Source organism: Tursiops truncatus, chromosome 14, assembly GCF_011762595.2.
Source record: "Tursiops truncatus isolate mTurTru1 chromosome 14, mTurTru1.mat.Y, whole genome shotgun sequence".
In the NCBI taxonomy this organism is placed as follows: Eukaryota; Metazoa; Chordata; class Mammalia; order Artiodactyla; family Delphinidae; genus Tursiops; species Tursiops truncatus.
The window spans coordinates 61,961,717-61,969,963 of record NC_047047.1 but is presented as its reverse complement, the minus strand read 5'-3'; positions in this window follow the sequence as shown (position 1 = coordinate 61,969,963).

Sequence of the window (8,247 nt, the reverse complement as noted above, 5' to 3'; positions counted from 1 at the left end):
TATCTAGAATATGGCCATATACTCAGTTTTAAATTGGTTACATTGCTTTCTTGTTGGTGAACATTCAGCCTTATTGCCACAAGGCTCAAGTTCTCTGGACTTCTGATAATCCATCTTAACAGAGTTTATGGTATTCATTTCTTATCTTGAATTGGTTTTTTAAAGTTTGTTTTGGGAGATGATGATGCTTGCACAAATTTCTAAACACCAAGGCCATGATCTCCTAGGGGGCTACACAGTAGTAGTTGGGACCTTTTAGACCAGACAGAGAAAGTCTATTTTCATGTTTTGCCTCTAAAAGCACAAATGCAAGCTGGCCAATGAATTCATCTTTATTCCTTGTAAAAGTCAGTCCCAGGCCAATCAAAGGAATGCTGAAAGTACAGATTCTTTTTGAGGTTCCATTTAAAAATGATATTTGTTTGATACAGAGAACAGATTAGTGGATACCAGAGGGGAAGTTGGGGGAGGGCAAAATGCTAAAGGGGGTCAACTGTATGGTGACAGATGGAAACTACTTTTGGTGGTGAGCGTGGTATAGTATATACATAAGTCGAAATATAATGTTGTACACATGAGACTTATATAATATTGAAAACCAATGTTACTTCAATAAATAAAAAAGTTTTTAAAAAGTGAAATTGATTTATGTGAAAAGTATCAGTATATGGTACCTACCTCTAAAATCTTTTATTTCATTTTGAAATCAGAGGACTTGCCTTTTGTCAGCCTCCATATTTTCTCAAGACTTCCCCTCAGATTATAGCATGTGTTGGGGTTCTAATTCCTGAATCTACTTCTCATAGACATTCTGCTTAATATTACTGAACTTCAGTTTATGTGCATGAGAAATTAGATTTCTAATGCCTATGTTTGTGTTGTTAAAGCAAATAAAATATAGCCAAAACTAAGATGAAATAATTTTAGAACTATCCATTATTTGGTGTTATGTTTCTCTGCTTCTTCCATTGGCATGAGTAATTTATATCTATCTGTGTATTAGTATTGTAGACAGACACTTTATAGATAAGAGACTAGGAGAACCTAATTACAAGCTTTAATCTGAGAATGACTGTTTAATTACTCAGATACTCAGTTTTTCTATTTGCCCACAGAAACAGCCAAATATAGGCATATTTAGCTCTAACAATGGCTGTGTTTCCCTAAATTTGCATTTAATCAATTGCTGGCAAATCAAATCATATTTCTAGTACATGGAGGTAGGATGTGGAGGTGGCATGCTCTTTAAAGAAAACTTTTTATGAATTAAACAGCTAACTCCCTAATGCACCTGCCTTTATAAATTTGGATTTTTTAATAATGGGTTTTGGTGAAAGAGTAATTCAGGTTTTATAAATGAAGTCATATTTCGAATGTACTACAAGAGCATTCTTTTAAAAACTGTTACTTTATCTTGAATCCTTCTATGAATATGTTTTCTGATTCATTTCATATTTATACTTTTGACAAATTTTGATTTTTATAAATCAATTTTAGTTTTTTTTAAAGTGGGGGACAGCTGGATTACTCCTCTTTATCCTACAGATGCATAATATAGGGTAATTGGTTAATATCCACAGCTTTCTAGAGAGATGAATAAAACATTGAGCTCTGTATAATTGAGAGGATATTTCCTCTCTCACCTTTTCTCCTCACATGCAGGTGAGTTTGTTGTGGTTGAAAAATTGGCAGGGAAATGTTACTGGTTAATTTCTCTGTCTCAAGATAGAGTGTTCTCTTCAAGATACATTTTTATTTTATGAAAAGAAATAAAAATAATTCAAGTAGAAGTAAAAGAAAACAAGTACAATAGAAACTTGAAAATTACAAATTTATTACAAATAAAAGAACTAGCATAGGAACAAAAAAAAGTCCTGAATTTTCTGTAATGATTAAATTTCTTTTTAAGCCTGGAGTACAGTAGTGAGAACGAACACACACTTTCCACTCTTCCATCTCTTGTATGTTTCATTTTCAAGCATAAGGAACTTCTGTATCATCTCTGAACTATTCTAGGAAACTTTCAAAACTTTCTCAGTCCCTGATGTTCAGCCTTACCTCTCCCTGAACCCCTTCACCACCCTCTCTCCCTGGTGTGCTCAGGCACACACACACAGACACCCAGACACAGGTATCTCTGCTACTCTTTCTTACTTGGGTTTGTACCACATTTTCACTGAGTTCTCTAAGTAGGTGATATTAACTTTCTTCATTGTGCAAATGAGGAAACCACTGGTATCCCAGGCATTTCTCAATCTTCTGTTTGTAATATAAGATGTTTGAAGGTTCTGGAAATATTGCAACTGAGATGAGGATCTTCCTTTTTTGCTGCCTTAGCCTTGTGTGGGCTTAAAGGTGGCTCTTGAAAGCAATGGATGTTCTCTACAGGGAAAAGGCTTTAACTTAAGAGCAAAGGTCAAAGAGTTGACCCTCTGTACTCTGGTTTCAGTCCCTTGCTTAGGCTGTGAGGCATATTTAAGGACTGAGAAATCTGGGTTCTGGGTCCTCATTTCTAGAAACTGATCATTATCTTTTTATAGAATATTCTCATGCCTAAAAACCTTGCAGGCTTCCATCTGATGCTCCTTTCAGGGAACTGTTTAGACCTTGCCCAGGTATGGGGACTCTTTAGCAGTTCTTTACTATTGTGTAGGAAAGTGGGCTCCTGTTAGATTGATATTGCCTCCTTCCTGTAGGTTATAGTGTCCTCAGTTTATATCAGCTGATGGAAATGCCTCTGGGTAAATGAATCAGCTAGTAAGGCTACCGTCATTGACAGGAAAAGACCCTCCCTCCGACCTGCCAAAAATAGAACATAAAGGGTAAGAAATTTTCTGATGGCACCGAGGTCTAGGGAATCTTTGAAGCAGAAATCTTAGGGATCCTGCTTAGCTACTGGCTCAATATGGGACCTTGGGTAAGTTGCTTCTCTTTCTGGACCTCTAGTCTAAAAATAAAGTAATTTTGTCACTAGGGAAATAGCTTATACCTATTGACATTTTTCTTTGTTTTGATTGTTTTTAAAACAGCTTTGAATTTATTGAGATATAATTCACATACCTACAATTCACCCATTTACAGTTTCAAATTAATGTTTCTTAGTATATTCATAGCATTGTGCAACCGTCACCATAATCTAATTTTAGAACACTTTCATCCTCCCTCGCCCCCAAAAGAAACCCTATACCCATTAACATTAAATCCCCATTTCCCTTCTGTCTTCTTCCCCCAGCCCTAAACAACCCCTAATCTACTGTTTGTCTCTATACATTTTCTTATTCTGGGCATTTCTTGTAAATTGATTTGTACAATATATGGCCTTTTGTGACTGGTTTCTTTCACATAGCATAATGTTTTCAAGTGTTAAACATATTGTAGTATGTGTCAGTACTATATTCATTTTTATGGCTGAATAATGCTCCTTTGCATAGTTATATCACATTTTATCCATTCATCAGTTGATGGCCATTTAGGTTGTTTCTGCTTTTTGACTATTTGTACTGAGATAAAAATCCTCTATCACATATATGATTTGCAAAGGTTTTCTCCCATTCTGAGTTGTCTTTACACTTTCTTGATGGTATCATTTGCAGTGAAAAGTTTTAATTTTGAGGTAGTCAATTTCTATGTTTTTTCTTTTTTTACCCACCTTTTGGTGTCATATCTAAGAAACCATTGCCTAACGCAAGGTCAAAACATAAAGACTTACTCTTTATGTTTTCTTATGAGAGTTTTATAGTTTTAGCTTTTATATTATGTCTGTGATCCATTTGTTTGTCTTTCATTTCAGAGTTGACCTAAACACTGAATAATATCCTTGGAAAGAAATGGTCAAAATGGCCCAACTCCTAGTAGAGCCAAATAATGGAAAAGTTGACAAGGATTGCAGTATGTGCTGAATATTGTTTCAAGCAGTTGTATCATGATTCCATGCTCCCATCTATGTTTTCTTTACTTATACCTCTGCTATGGTACGTTTTAATTTTAATTTTGTTCTCTCACTTTGCTGGTCAATTTAAGAAATAGTTTCCATATTCAAGTCTGGAACTGATAACTAATGGGTACTGAAATAAAGCATACCTTGTTGCTATTGCATTATTATATTTTTCTATGATTTTTTTGCTCTTTAGTCTACTTACTACCCAAACCCTAGTCTTTTATCATCCTCTAAAATCATTTTCAGTTTATCATTTTCACATGACTATAAAATGTGCCTTTTCCTAATCTCTTTAGTTTCTCATTTTTATTATTATTTTCTGGACGATATTTTTTAAATCCTTCATTCTTTGACAGGGATTAAAAAAAAAGATAATAATGTTGTTCCATATAATTATTCTGCAGTATTTACAGCTCTTAATATGTTAAACAGCAAAAGATTTATGCTTGACCTTTTCAGATGAATATCAACTGGGTTAAATTTACTAATTAGCCAATGATCTGACCTCATTGGTGCTTCCAGCTTAGTGATCCCCACCCCCAACACATAAAGCTCAAGTGTTAATCTGAACAAGAGAATGAGAAAATTAACTACTGAAGACATTTAGTAATGGTCTGGCTTTCCAGTATTAGCCATATCTTGCAAATCCTTGACCTCCATGTTTCTTTATAAAGTTAGTCACACATGTTATTAAGGGAGCTCTTGGACTGTTACCTTCACTTCTAGGGAAGCAATTATCTCTACTGTACTTAGAGAAACTGTATCCCACATAGTGGTCCTACTCCCTAGGAAATAATCTGCTGGAATTCAAAATACAATTACCACACTTGAACACCTTCCTATATCCTGTAGCTGACCATTATTAATGGCATCCAATTATTCATAGCAATCAAGCAGCTGACCTTGATAAACAGATCACAGCAATGGGTATTTGACAGTCAGTATGCTGGCTGGGCATAATAGGAGGAGACAATGTCATATCCTGGTCGTCTTGAGCGAAAACAGCATGTCACTGACAGACTTATCAGAATACTATAATAACTTGATTGCAAGATTTAGCATGTCATTATTTTAAAAGCATATATTTAGATATACTGGCAGGAGCACAAAAAAAATATTGATACAGGTAAGCTTGGCTTTTGGGAATCTCTGGCTTACCTGACATCGCTGCTAATTAACTGCATGACCTTTGGTAAGTCATTAGGTTTTCTAAGTTTTAATTTCCTCAATTCTAAAATGAGGGCATTTTGCCTACTTTCAAGGTTAGTTGTGAGGATTAAATGATATAAAAATTATGAAACCATCAGGTAAGCAGAAATTGCCCCATCATTGTCTGTTCCCTGTCCATAGAGTCAGCCTGAACCCCAGCTCCAGCAGAGGTAAAGGGCATAGCATAAAAGCCTTTTTATTCTTCACCAAAATGCAGGATAGGTTCTGACTCTCACATGAATGCTGCTTTTTTATTCTGCTTTCTCCACAAGCCCACAAGTCAAAGGTTTTCTTTGTTGTGCGGTGGTATTAAAGTGTGATATTTGTTCGTGGTGAAGGAGCCTAAACATAAAAACTGACATAAATTTCCAGGTGGTTGGCTTTTGACCCTTCCATTTCCTTGACTGTATTTTCCCCTTGAGTTGGCATGATGTATAAGAGTTCTGATCCAGCTGCAGAAAGGAGCAGATTGTTTACTTATGGAAGTACATTTATTCTTTCACGTCACTAGGGGGGTGATTTTCACAAGGGATTAACTTTATGTAAATTTTGGGCTATGTGATTTGAAGGGGGATGGAGAAATTCACACAGTTTATATCCACTAGAGGGTCATTGGCATGTCTAATTCAAAGTGGCCAGAGAATTCCTTCATTATGTCCTACTTCCTTGTCTCCATTTGAGATGCTCCAGTTTCATTTACATCCCAATAAGAAAAAAGTATTCCATACTTTTATAAGATTGCTAGAGTAAAGATAAAAAAACTCTTTAGAATTTCTTATACACACTGCTTATCAGTGGTCGATATGCAGTGAGTTAATTTGCCATGAACACTCTGAAGCATCAAGCAAAATCTACTAAGAGAAACAGGAATTTAATTTTAGAGAAGGTGGCTAATAGTGTTAGATTAGCCTGGAACATAATTGGGAATTGTGAAATAGCTTCTATTTTTGCACTCCAGGTGGACCATATGCTACGTAAGCAGGTAAAGGGAAACAAGGGATTTAGTGGTGGCTCAGGATTCTGGTATATTCAGCCTGCAAGGTTGGGCAGTTCAGAAAGTAGCCCTGTCTGCTTTGTAGGCAATAAAATGCCAGGTTAAGGGCATAGTGTTAAATCCTGACAGACTGAATTTCAAATGTTAGTTTTTCCACTTTATTTATTAAAATTTTTTAAATCTGAGAAATGACAGTAACTGTCAGGACTTAATGAAATCATAAATGCACAACTATCTAGATGCTAAGTGTAGTGAGTTGCATAGTAATCCCCCAAAAGATATGTCATGTCCTAAGTCTTAGAACCTTTGGCTGGGACCTCATTTGCAAAAAAGGATCTTTGTAGATGTAATTAGGTTAAGGATCTTGAGATGAGACCATCCTAGATTAACCTGGTGGGTCCTAAATCCAAAGACAAGTGCCCTTATATGAGACAGAAGATAAAAGACAGACACACCGAAGAGGAGACCATGAAGACAGAAGCAGAGTTTGAAGTGATGCAGCCACAAGCTAAGGAATGTCAAAAGCCACCACAAGCTGGAAGAGACAGGAACAGAATCTCCAATAGAGGATCTAGAAGGAGTGTGGCCCTACTGACACCTTGATTAAAGACTTCTGGCTTCCAGAGGGCACACAGCAGAAGCAAGAAGAACTACAATCCTACAGCCTGTGGAACGAAAACTATATTCACAGAAAGATAAACAAAGTGAAAAGGCAGAGGACTATGTACCAGATGAAGGAACAAGATAAAACCCCAGAAAAACAACTAAATGAAGTGGAGATAAGCAACCTTCCAGAAAAAGAATTCAGAATAATGATAGTGAAGATGATCCAGGACCTCGGAGAAAGAATGGAGGCAAAGATCGAGAAGATGCAAGAAATGTTTAACAAAGACCGGGAAGAATTAAAGAACAAACAGAGATGAACAATACAATAACTGATAGGAAAAATACACTAGAAGGAATCAATAGCAGAATAACTGAGGCAGAAGAATGGATAAATGACCTGGAAGACAGAATGGTGGAATTCACTGCCATGGAACAGAATAAAGAAAAAAGAATGAAAAGAAATGAAGACAGCCTAAGAGACCTCTGGGACAACAGTAAACGCACCAACATTCACATTATAGTGGTCCCAGAAGGAGAAGAGAGAGAGAAAGAACCCGAGAAAATATTTGAAGAGATTATAGTTGCAAATGTCCCTAGAATGGGAAAGGAAATAGTCATGCAAGTCCAGGAAGTGCAGAGTCCCAGGCAGGATAAACCCAGGGAGAAACACGCCGAGACACATAGTAATCAAATTGACAAAAATTAAAGGCAAAGAAAAATCATTAAAAGCAACAAGACAAAATGACAAATAACATACAAGGGAACTCCCATAAGGTTAACAGCTGATTTCTCAGCAGACTCCACAAGCCAGAAGGGAGTGGCATGATATATTTAAAGTGATGAAAGGGAAGAACTTAAAACCAAGATTACTCTACAAGGATCTCATTCTGATTCGACAGAGAAATCAAAAGCTTCACAGACAAGCAAAAGCTAAGAGAATTCAGCACCACCAAACCAGCTCTACAACAAATGCTAAAGGAACTTCTCTAAGCGGGAAACACAAGAGAAGAAAAGGACCTACAAAAAACAAACCCAAAACAATTAAGAAAATGGTAATAGGAACATACATATCGATAATTACCTTAAATGTGAATGGGTTAAATGCTCCAACCAAAAGACACAGGCTGGCTGAATGGATACAAAAATAAGACCTGTATATATGCTGTCTGCAAGAGACCCACTTCAGACCTAGGGACACATACAGACTGAAAGTGGGGGGATGGAAAAAGATATTCCATGCAAATGGAAATCAAAAGAAAGCTGGAGTAGCAATACTCATATCAGATAAAGTAGAGTTTAAAATAAAGAATGTTACAAGAGACAAGGAAGGACACTACATAATGATCAAGGGATCAATCCAAGAAGAAGATGTAACAATTATAAATATATATGCACCCAACATAGGAGCACCTCAATACATAAGGCAAATGCTAACAGCTCTAAAAGAGGAAGTCGACAAAGACACAGTAATAGTGGGGGACTTTAACAACTCACACCAATC